Source organism: Bos indicus x Bos taurus, chromosome 2 (genome assembly GCF_003369695.1).
Source record: "Bos indicus x Bos taurus breed Angus x Brahman F1 hybrid chromosome 2, Bos_hybrid_MaternalHap_v2.0, whole genome shotgun sequence".
Classification (NCBI taxonomy): Eukaryota; Metazoa; Chordata; class Mammalia; order Artiodactyla; family Bovidae; genus Bos; species Bos indicus x Bos taurus.
The window spans coordinates 64,320,217-64,333,203 of NC_040077.1; the positions used below are offsets into that span (position 1 = coordinate 64,320,217).

General features: G+C 39.3%; 1 protein-coding gene across 6 annotated transcripts in view; it reads left to right on the plus strand.

Moving 5' to 3' along the window:
- The window catches only part of NCKAP5 (NCK associated protein 5), a 1,219,674-nt gene that overhangs the window by 725,639 nt on the left and 481,048 nt on the right, over positions 1–12,987 (plus strand). The window lies entirely within an intron of this gene.

Below are 12,987 nucleotides of genomic sequence, written 5' to 3' on the forward strand. Positions count from 1 at the left end.
CTTACGGGATCTTAGTTCCCCAACCAGGGATTGAACCTGTGCCCCCTGCAGTGAAAGCACAGAGCCCTAACTACTGGACCACCAGGGAGTTCCCCAAAGTTGCAGATGAAGTGCCATGCTGGAACTTGAAACTGGTTCTTCAGGAACTCAGTCCCAAATGTGTACCACTCTAAAATCTTATAATTATTAGTGTAAAGGACTTATGGGACCAATGTGTTTGTATACATCCATGGGTGTGTGTTTATACACTTGTCTGAACTATCGATTAAAAATGATAACAGTTGGCAATGCCAGAGCCAAAGATGTGTTTGTGGAGGCAATGGAAGATATGAATAAATAGTGGTGGCAAATGCAGTCTGAACTTGAATGTTGAAATGTAGATCCTAAAGAAAGAGCTGAATGAAGTTTCTTACATGAATAACCGTAATACATATAGGAAATTACTTAACAAAACAGCACTCTTTTTTCCTTCCTTTATTCTTTGACATGTCATTTCCCATAGTTAAGGAACCAATATATAAAAAGAAAAAAAGTCAGTTTAGAATATTTCATTCAGTGATCTCATGCTCCTTACTACAGTCTTTGCATTTTTGCTAAGATTTTACAAAATCTTTAAGATCACTTTTTCGTTTTATAAAATATATATTTTTTTTCCCTCAGAAACTCCTGTTTCTCCCCAGTTTTTAGAATCTGGATGTGCTTTGAGGAGCCTGGCTGACATGCCATTGAGGATGTTAGTGACTGATTCGAAAGCCATGTGAGAAATAGATTCCGCTTCAGCACATTGCATCTTTCACTGTGTTCTGCAACCTAGCATCCCTGGGGGAGTCTTGACTTCTTAACAGGTTTCCTACTTAGCCCAACATATGCCTCATGGGAGACTTGACGCCTCAGTGGAGCAGTCTTCCAATTATATCCAGAAACATCCTTTGATATCAGGGGCTTGCCTTTGCACATGCCTCAGACATTGCTTTTAGTATTATTTTTTGAAAGGAAAAATATAATTTTCCTTATGTTTTCTCTCCTTTTGTTTTCACTCCTTATGTTTTCTCTCATCTCTTCCATTAGTTTATAATATCCATATAACACAAAACACTGTTAAGAATATGAGCATCAACAAAATATTTTCAAATGATAACTTTAATCTCATATCTGTACTGGGAAAATAATTGTAAAGAAGCATTTTAAGAGGATGGAACTTTATTTTTCCAAGCCACATAAAAGAGTTCATTTGAACTGCTTAAATAGAAAGTATTACGGCTAATTTGACCCTAAGAGAAATACCATTTGAGAATATCATTTATAAGGGGTTTAAAATAAGTGAGATGCTTTTTGCAGGGTTTTTCAAATTTTTCTGTAAGCAATAAGAATGTCTTATACTGTTGCTACAATCCAGTTTCTAGTCTTTTTAATTTGAGTGCCTGCCATTCAGGAATATTTGGGGAGCAGAAATTTAAATTACTTCAGAGTCAGCACACTGTCATGCCTGGACCATGGAGTCCCACTGCCTGTGTTCAATTCCAGTTAAGCTTTTTTCCCCAATTATGCATCCTTGGAGAAGTGCTTTTAACTCTGTAAACTTCAGTTTGTTATTTGTAAAATGGATGTATATTTTACATATACATAGGATTATGTATATTACATATATTACAAATACATATATTTCAGCTATGTTTATTTATTTGGGAGACTAAATAATGTATGAAGAGGAACTGAGGAGCCTCTTCATGAAAGTGAAAAAGGAGAGTGAAAAAAGCTGGCTTAAAACTCAACATTCAAAAAACTAAGATCATGGCATCCAGTCCCATCACTTCATGGCAAATAGATGGGGAAATAATGGAACAGTGACAGACTTTTTTTTTCTTCGGCTCCAAAATCACTACAGATGGTGACTGCAGCCATGAAATTAAAAGACGCTCTTTGGAAGAAAAGCTATGATCAACCTTGACATCAAGCAGAGACATTACTTTACCAACAGAGGTCCGTCTAGTCAAAGCTATGTTTTTTCCAGTAGTCATCTATAGACATGAGAATTGGACCATAAAGAAGGCTGAGCGCTGAACAATTGATGCTTTTGATTTGTGGTGTTGAAGAAGAGTCCCTTGGACTGCAAGGAGATCAAACCAGTCAATCCTAAGGAAAATCCGTCCTGAATATTCATTGAAAGGACTGACTCTGAAGGTGAAGCTCCAATACTTTGGCCACTTGATGTGAAGAACTGACTCACTGGAAAGGACCCTGTTGCTGGGAAAGACTGAAGACAGGAGGAGAAGGGGACAACAGAGGATGAGATGGTTGGATGGCATCACTGACTCGATGGACATGAGTTTGAGCAAGCTCTGGGAATTGGTAATGGACAGGGAAGCCTGGCGTGCTTCTTGTCCTAGGAGTCAGACACGACTGAGAGACTGAACTGAACTAAACTGAAATGATGTATGTAAAGTATCTGATGCAGAGTAACAAGAGAGATTAGGAAAACTGAATGGGTAATATCTAATTATCAGATGATTAATAATCAGTATCTGACACTAAAATGATGATCCATCCCACCTAGAAGATCACCTAGGTGACCACGTGTCACTTGAGTGCCTCCCCCTTTGGGAGTTTATGGCTGGGAGTGGGATTATGGCTAATTTGCTTGAAGTGCTTATTTCAAGTGGATTGTTGGAAGAAAGTTATTGCCATATGCCCATGGTTCATCATGAATAATTCCCCACCCACATGTTAACTTCCATCTTAGACATTTCCAGCTGCTTTCAGATGAGGATCAGAAGATTCTACTGTACACAAGCACTGAGGATCCGTTTTCTAATGTAAACTCATCCTGTTAAGGGCCAGATCATAAATGCTTAAGGCTTTTTATGCTAGGTAGTCATTGTCACAGCTACTTTGCTTTTGTAGTGCAAACATAGGCACTGGTTATATTTGCAAGAAAAGCTGAATTTTAGTCCAACTTTATTTGCAAAAGCAGGGAGCAGCACAGAATTGGCTTGCAGATCCTAGTTGTCCACCGCCCCCCCCACCCCGTGTGCCCCCACTCCGCCCCGGGACCCCCCGCCACACACACACACTCTAGGGACTTACATAAGGAAAGAGGGGTGGGGGTTACAGTGAAGAAAAAGTGAGATCATACATTAGGTGAATGTAAGATGAAGACCAGCAGAAACTTTGAGCCCCATCAAGTGAAAAGGGTTTTATGAGAATGCACTGTATTGTCTCCCTAAGCTTTTAATAGGCATTGTTGGGAATATAAAAATAAAGATATTTGAGACACAGTATGTGTATCTTAGAGGTTACAATTGACTTGGGGCAAATTTAGCAGAGACCAGTAGCTAGTTAGTGGCAGTGACCCCCAGTATTACCTGCTTAAATTTCTTGCCATTGTCTAAGTGAAGATGGAGGCAGGATTTCTAACTCTAGTGATAAACACTGGAGGAAATCAATTAGCTTTATTCTGAAGAGCTCAATATGTTCTCTCAGCATTATTTAATTTACCTTTTTTATATTGTTTTGAACTGGGAGACCAAGTCAGAAAAATACAGTCTGTATACATGAGACAAATTCCAAAGAGATGGGTAAAGTAGAGATAAATTCAAAATTTGAACCCATGGAAGTTTTCATACCAGTTCAAAGATATTCTTTCCACATATGCTTACTCTCTTAATAGCATTTGCATTTTTCAGTCATTTACAAAGTTACTCTTGGGGCTGAGAAAAGCTTGTTCTAAGAACCACAGAATCTTGTACAATATTATACTTATCTTTGCAACTAGCATCCAATCATACTCAAACAGTAGGAAAAAATAAATCATTTTCCATAAGTGTTTGTTTAATGTCCATTTTCAAGTACATGATTACTTTACTAAGACACTGCTAAGTCTGGGTCTGATGAATTGCTACCAAGTTTTCTCCTGAGAAGTGCTTGAAAGTGTTTTATAACCTAAGCATCTTCTGTAAACAATTAAACACCAATTTATGCTTTTACTCTTCATAATTTCTTAATATGTTACAAAAAAATCTAACAGTAAAATAACATGTACTCCTCCAAAATAGGCAATGCATTTCCTTTCTGTAGCTCAACACACATATAGAGCCTGCATTGCATGAATTATTTTGAAAGAGAATTAATATCAAGATTTTAATTGTTGCCAAATATCTTTAATTACATAGCTATATTGTTCAAATATGTCTAATGTGTTAAACACATCATCTGGTATTAATTATTTAAAGTGGATAGTTCAGCTAATTTTTTTCAAATTTTAATATTTACTCATTAATAAGGTTGACCTTTTGAGGAATATTTGTCTCTGCATTTAACACAGTAACCATTAGCAATAAGTTTAATTGGAAAGTTTTCATGAAACATAACTCTAAAATTGTAGGAAAATGTCAACACTTTAGAATAAGTGGCTAATCATTTTAATTCTCTTGGTATTCACTGCAGTATCATTAATCATGATAGAGGTATTTGATTCTAATATGGATGTAATATCTAATTCTGTAGAGATTCAGCTGTAATTTAGTAAGAATTACTGTCCACTTATTATAAACTGATGCCAAAAACCCTAATGCAATTATTTTAATGCATTTTGGTCACATTATACAATAGGATTCAAGTTTGTGGATGTTGCAAAAAAACTTTAGATGGATGTATTTGATTAAAAACACATTACGTTGGAAATTTTTTTACTTGAGGTGTTTATGCTGGTATTTCAGAAAGCGTTTCTCATTCCATTTTTGGAATAGTTCTAATTTACTTCACTGCTTCTCTTGGATTTTCTTCTGTGTATGGGCTTTGGCGAAAGCAAATTGTTGCATGTTCTAAACACATGCAACTTTTGAAGAGGGTACTTTTCATGTGCCCTGCCAGCATGGAGCTTGTTCCCTGGAACAAGAAAGCGTCAGCTGTTTTCCTGGGTAACAGGGTTCACCCAGATGTAGAAGATGCACATGTTAGGGAACAGGGATCTCCAACAACTCTAGCTCTGATAGGTCCTCTGAGGAGTTAACGCCAGTCACCATGTGCTTCACAGCATGTGTTCTTTTAATCTTAATTTCATAGCGCATTGCCAGTCACCGAGGGCAAAAGGTGGCTTTGTGGTTCTGCTGTGCCTCTGTGCGGTCAGACGTGTGTAGTCAAACTGTGAAGGAGGGATTGATTATTATTACGTTCTTTGTGGTTTTGGCCCCCTCTGTCTTAAGAGAGAGTTCCCACACCATTGTAACCACTCACCAAATGAATTCCCATTTTCCTTCTCTTTTATCAAATCCTGTTCCCAGTAAAGGATTTGATAATCAAGTAAGAGAGGAAGTGTGATCAGGTAGCCAGGTATATTTGCATCACTACCATTGACTAGAAAAAAGTGCACAATGTGAGAGTTGTAAGTTAACTTTTATTTGGGGATAAAAGGAGGGAAAAAAAGCATCTCAGCTCTGAGGAGCTGCTTCAAGGAGGGAAGGTCAGTATTACATATGATTTTAGTGAAGGAGAGAATGTACAATCAAGTACATATTTTGGCAGAAGCTTGGTGCTAATCACAGGAAGGTTGCTGTTGGTCAAGAGGAGCAGATATCTCCAGTTATGATTTTAGTGCTTTTCTAGATACGAGAAGATGGATGAGTTTGGGCTCATAAATCTCCCGAAATCTTTTAACTCTCTGAAGCCTGGTTCTGCCAGTTTTTCCCAAGGCACCGAGCATCTCATCCCTGATCTCCATCTGGAACTGCTTTCGGGGTGTGTTGAAGGTCAGCAGCTGAGTGGCTACTGACCTAATACTTGTAGAGGCAGCTGGCAAGTGACCGTTTTTATCTGATGCTACAGAAGTGAAAGTGAAAGTAGCTCAGTTGTGTCTGACTCTTTGCAGCCCCATGGACTACACAGTCCATGGAATTCTCCAGGCCAGAATACTGGAGTGGGTAGCCTTTCCCTTCTCCAGGGGATCTTCCCAATCCAGGAATCAAACCGGGGTCTTCTGCATTGCAGGCGGATTCTTTACCAGCTGAGGCACAAGGGAAGCCCAAGAATACTGGAGTGGGTAGCCTATCCCTTCTCCAAGATTCTTTACCAACTGAGCTATGAGGGAAGTCCGTGCTACAGAAGAAAAGAGTTTATATCAGGGAGACAAGTATAATCTGCCACATATAAATACTGTTTAGGAAGAGTCTATGTCTCTGCCTTAACACACATTTAGTAATTTACTTCTTAATAAACACGTTCTAGATATCAGTTAACATAAGCCCCCCAGCTATCAACCGTGATAGCAGTATCAATATTAACTCTGATATGGGCACTGGGATGGATAACCCTGTGCGTTGTGCATGGAGCAGGGCATCTTTCTGTATTCTCATCTGTTGAAACTATGTCACCCCCTAGGCTGGGGCATCCTCCCACTGCTACTCCCAGCACTTACGTGACATCTACTCATGGAACATTAACTCAACTTATATTCATTTAACTATTCCACAAATAGGAAGATCTATCTATCTTAGAATAGTCACCTACAATATAATATTAAAATTCAAGTCAGAATGGCTTACAGGGTGTCAGGAATCTTGCATCAGATTTGCCAACACTTTTTAAATTTTAAATTGGTTCATATTAGGTTGGCTGCATCTTGAGTCCTGGGTAACTATTTTTACTATAATGGAATTCTAGAAATATATGAATCAAGGAATATAGGATAGCATTATACACTGATAGTAGAGCATAAATTGGTAGTCACTGTAGCAGGTAATTTTGCAACATCTGCTAAATGTAAAGTGCACCTGTCCTACAACTAAACAGTCTTGCTGTGTGGTACTCACTCCTCAGTGACACCTCCCACCATGTACACAAACGGGCACATGAAAGAGGAGTTCTAGCAGCTTCATGGGAGAAGACAATGGCAACCCACTCTAGTACTCTTGCCTGGAAAATCCCATGGACAGAGGAGCCCGGTGGGCTGCAGTCCATGGGGTCGCTAAGAGTTGGGCACGACTGAGCGACTTCACTTTCACTTCACTTCCATGCATTGGAGAAGGAAATGGCAACCCACTCCAGTGTTCTTGCCTGGAGAATCCCAAGGATGGGGGAGCCTGGTGGGCTGCCGTCTATGTGGTCACACAGAGTCGGACACGACTGAAGCGACTTAGCAGCAGCAGCAACAGCAGCTTCATGTGTAGCAATGAGCATCATGAAATTGCTGATTTTTGACCAATTTTGACTTATAAAAGTGGGATTTTCATACGGTTCAATTTAATAAAGACAAAAATGTTCATCAGCAGGAAAATGGATAAGTAAACTTTAATATTTATAATTTATCCATTTATGTATGATGTATCCACTCATGATATTGTCTATTAAAATGTCATCTATTATTATAACAAACTATTTTATTATTGAACCTCATGAAATGGTTGCTATTTTACCAACTTTGACTTATAGAAATGGTACTTTCATATGGTTCAATTTAATAACATGAAAAACAATGTTCATCAGTGCAAGAATAAACTGCAATGGTCATGATTTGTCTATTACAATGTTATTTATTATTGCATAGCAAATTACCGTGTTCATTAGTGACTGAGTATTTCTCACAACTCTTTGGACTGTCTAGGCTTAGCTGAGTGGTTCTTCTGTTCTACATACAGTCTTTTCAGTATTACGTGGGGCTCGTGGGGCCCTAATTTCTCTCCTTGTCTCTCTCTCCCTCCCCATCTCCATACTCCCTCCCTTCTTTCACCTGTTTCATGACCCCTCACTTATGTGGTTTACTTTGAACTTTTATTCATGCAATTTGGATCCCAGAAGGGTGAAAGCTTCAAGGTCTCTCAAGACCTGAACTCAGAATTTCTAGAACATTATCTCCAGTAAATTTTATCAAACACATCATAAGGCCAGACCGGATTCAAAGAGAAGGGAAAGAGCAAAGTGCTAGATCTGAACAGTCATGGCAGGAATTGGTAAGTAGCCATTTTAGGCAATTTTGTACCACACATACGGTGAAAGATGGTAGAGAAGTTCAAAAGAATGAATTAATATGCTTAGATTTATAACACATATTCTCGAATAAAAAATAAACCACACAGTGGCATGTGGTATCAGTTTTCTGCTACCGTGTAATCAATTACCACAAATTTAGTGGCTCAAAACAAAACCCATTTACTTAGGTGTTGGTCTTAGCTGGGTTCTCTTCTTAGAGTCTCCCAAGACTGAAATCAAGTTGGAGGCAGACTGGACTCTTACCTAGAGGCTCTGGAGAAGAATTGGCATCTGAGCTTATACAAGTGGTTGGCAGGATTCAGTTCCTTGCAGATATAGAATGAGGTCCCACTTCCTTGCTGGCTTCAGTGGAGGTGACTTTCAGCTTCTAGTGGCCATCGACATTCCTCAGCATGTGACTGTTCCATTTTCAAAGCCACAAATGGTACATCAAATTAATTTCATGCTTTGTATCTTTCTGACTTCCCTTTGGCTACTACCTAGAGAAAACTATGCTTTTAAAGGGCGTGTGTGATTAGATTAAACCCACTTGAATAATCTCTCTTAATTAACTCTAAGTCAATTCATTAGTAACCTTAATTATATTTTCCAAATTCCTTTTGCCACATAACAGAATCAGAGTATGATACTTCATCATATTCATAGTTCTGGGGAATAGACAGGAAATTTTAGGGGAGCATTTTACAGTTCTTCTTATCACACTGTAAACACACAGATAGCACCCTTGACAATACCTAATGCATGTGAATACACATAGAGAGGTATCTGAAATGATGTTATTAAATTAGCAACAGTAGTTACCTCTGGGGAGTAGACAAAATTTGGAAGGCAGGTGGTATATATTTAGTTTTAATAGGAATGCTTTAATTTTTTAACAAGGAAATTTTGTTCCTGCATTAATGTAATTATAAAGTAAAATGTCTTAAAAAAATTTGAGGGATCAAACAGTCGCCTCTGTGACTCTCTAGAGCTAACTCTGCCAGCACCGATACACATGGTATCCTTAGCCGTCTCTCTGCAACCATCTTCCGTTACATGATTGCCCCAGGATTGACCTACCGTCATTGTGCCGATCTAATTCATTATAGTCTTGTCCAGGGCGAATATTTACCAGTCCATGCCTTTACAGCCACAAAGTTATTATACTATTAAAATATTTCCATGTTGGTAGGCAAATTGTCCCTGCCCCAAGCTCTCTTGAGTGTCCTGCAACTAAATGAGATGTCCTCACATCCTAAGACTTGGAACACCCTGCCATTCCCTGAGATGCTGAGACCACCTGCAGTCCAGGTAGTAAATGGCTAAAAAGAAAGGGAACGTGAAAGTGTTTGTCAGTCATGTCCAACTCTTTGTGACCCCATGAACAGGAGCCTGACAGGTTCTTCTGTCCATGGAATTTTCCAGGCAAGAATACTGGAGTGGGTAGCCATTCCCTTCTCCAGGGGATCTTCCCAACTGAGGCACGGAACCCCGGTCTCTATTTTTTACAGTCTGAGCCACCAGGGAAGTAAATGGCTAACACTTAGTAAGCAGGGCTCCCCCGCCCACACCAGGCTCCATATTGTGATGATCACTGTGTGCCTGGTCTCAATTTTAGAAGTGTGGATTCATAAGGTAGCACCCCTCAGGTGCATCTGTACCCTTTCCTCTATCAGACTGTACAGGAACAGGAACTATAGCTGTTTTCTTTGCAAACTTCACAGTAACTGGTTTGTGTTCTGCTTACTCTGAGTAGCTGTACCAGAAACCACGGCAGAGAAATGTATACACCCTCTCTTCTACCATTTAGAAGGAAGAGAACATGTCCTGTGTCTCCATTATAAATCAACTTTGTACATTAGATAGGGAGAAGATGTTGAGCATGTTTCTAGATGTCAAGATGTTTAACTATTAAAAACTTTATAAACAGATGGGTGTGTTTCCCTGTCTCCACAGTAAGGAACATAATGTTTTACTGACTTTGAGCTTCACTCAGAAATCATTTGCTGGATGCCAAGCTTCCTAAATAGTAACTTGGACAAGTTCAGGTGAGTGTAATTGGTGTTCAGGCATTGCAATTCCAAAATGGAATGCTTTTTGTATTTAAAGGTATTCCAAGAAGTCACACTCCTGAGTTATCTGCAGGGGAAAGAAGAAATAAGGTCCTCCATCCTGTAGTGTTAGTTGCTCAGTTGTGTCCGACTCTTTGTGACCCCATGGACTGTAGCCTGCCAGACTCCTCTGTCTGTGGACTTCTCCAGGAAAGAATAGTGGAGTGGGTTGCCATTTTTTTATCCAAGGTCCTCTGTACACATTATCCATTTTAGTTATATCATAGTTACCACATAGGGCTTTTTTTAAAATTAAGCGATGATTTCTGTTTAGCCTCCACTAAAGCCAGTATTAACAATAGTAAGGGCTAATATTTATTGAGCAATTTTCATGTCCTAGGTACTGTCCTAAGCATTTTGCGTGCAGCAGGAACTCAATGAGGAAAGGATGATTATTATTTTTTGACAGATGAAGAAATTAAGGCACAGGGCTCTTAAGTATATTAACCAAGGTCATGTAACTTCTAGTACATGAGACAGGAACAGCAATAAAAAAAAACCCTCTGGCACCTGGGCCTCTCTGTTCAGTACTTTCTCAGATCACACTAGTGTACAGTCTGTTCCCAGAGCTGAGTCCCCCAGTTCCCATAATTCTGGGTTTGCATCTTGTTATCCAATGTCTGGAAGCAGTTGCTAGTAATGGAGTTATTAATACTATGACAATACCCAGTGAGGTGACTCTGTAAAATATACAGGCAAAACTATAAAATATACCAGTGGTTACTGGCTCTACTAGTTTTCCAACCCTGCCAAAAAAAAAAAAAAACAAGTTACCACAGACTACTTTAAGGGTGGCATAGAGCAAGCAAAATTTATTCTCTCACAGTTTAAGAAGGTAAAAGTCTGAAATTTAGGTATCAGCAGGGTTGTGTTGGAGAAGGACATGGCAACCCACTCCAGTACTCTTGCCTGGAAAATCCCATGGACAGAGGGGCCTGGTAGGCTGCAGTCCATGGGGTCGCTAAGAGTCGGACACGACTGGGCGACTTCACTTTCACTTTTCTCTTCCATGCATTGGAGCAGGAAATGGCAACTCACTCCAGCATTCTTGCCTGGAGACAGAGGACAAAGGAGCCTGCTGGGCTGCCGTCTATGGGGTCACACAGAGTCAAACACGACTGAAGCGACTTAGCAGCAGCAGCAGGGTTGTGTTTCTTCAAAAGGCTCCAAAGAAGAATCCTTCCTCGTTTTTTTCCTAGCTTCTGGGGATTGCTAGCAGTCCTTTGGCACGTCTTGACCCATAGATGCAACTCTCCAGTGTCTGCCTCTCTGGCCATCTTTTCTATGTGTATCTCCTCTGAGTCCTCTGGGTTCCCATGTGTTCACGTCTCCCTCTCTTTTTCATTTTTTATTGAAGTATAGTTGATTTATAATGTTATATTAGTTTCTGGTGTACAATAAAATGATTAAGATAAAACGCACACATATATATGTATAGTCTTTTTCATAGTCTTTTCTATTCTGGTTTATTATAGGATATTGAATGTATTAATAGTTCCTATATTAATAGTGCTATATAGTGGGACCTCATTGTTTATCTCCCTTTTTATAAGGACACCAATCACTGGATTTCAGGCCCACCCAAATTCACTGTGACCTCATTTTAATATGACTACAGCTATGAAGATCTTATTTCCCAATAAGGTCACATTCATCTGTTCTGCATGGGTGTGAATTTTTATGGGCACACAATTCAACCTACAAAACTGGCCATGAGCTAATTGTATTCAAACATTGAATCAGAGATTCGGATGATTAGACCCCTGAAATAAGACATTTTAAATACAGTATGTATAAGAATCTATTCCTTAAAATACTTCTTTATTCTGGAAAAACACATGTTGCTGCTGCTGTGAACCCTAATGACAAGGGCTTTTTAAAATTTTAATCAGAACATCTGTAAATAGTTGTATACAAATATTCACTCGTAAAATACTTATAAATACATTTCTCTACACTGGGCATCATGCCAGGCTATAGAAAAAATAGTGGTGATGAAATATACCCAAAAGTTCTTCTCTCAGGGAACTTGTGCTCTTGTGAGGAAACCAGTATTTGCCAGAGAATCATAGGCATGAATGTTTAGCTTGAAAAGGAGGTGGATGCTCTGCAGAATGGAAAACAGTTCTATGCCAACTTATTTAAAGAATATAAATGTTTCCAGCGGGAAGAAAATCTTGCACTGAGATTCATCACCTAAAGGGAATGGGGAGGTGGGGGGAGGTGCTGAGTGGAGTGTTCAAAAGAGAGAAATTCATTTTGTTGTTTCTCCCTAGTGTCCAGCCTTGTCTGGGGAATACAAAAGCCTTAGAGAAAAATAAACACAGAGACAAAGTAATTGTGTATTAAACTTCTGCCCTGGCTGGTGACTGACTCACCTGGTATATTAATTTCCTTTGGTTACTGTAACAAATTAACACAGACTTGGTATCTTAAAACAACAGAAGGTTATACAGTTGTGTAGGTCAGAAATTCAAAATCAAGGTATGCACAGGGCTGTCCTTCCTTCTGCTCCATAGGGGAAAATCTGCTATTTGCCCCTTCCAGCTTCTGGCTGCCAACAATCTCTGGCTCGTGGCCACAGCCCTTCAACCTCAGCCTCCATGGTCACATTGCCTCGTGCTTTTCTTTGTGTTTTCTCTTCTTTGTATCAAACCAGTCTTTCTTTTATAAGCACACTTGCTATTGGATTTAGGGCCCACCTGAATAAGCTAGGATGATCTGTTTCAGTATCTTTAACCTCATCACAGCCACAAAGCATGTTTTGTTTTGTTTTGTTCTCCCCCGAAATAAGCTGACATTCACAGGGTTCTAGAGATTTGATTTAGATATCTTTTCCACTCTACCATTCCTGGGGTCACTGATAGCAAGCATGTTGAACACAGCTTAGAAGATTCAAAGCACTAGGGGAGAACTA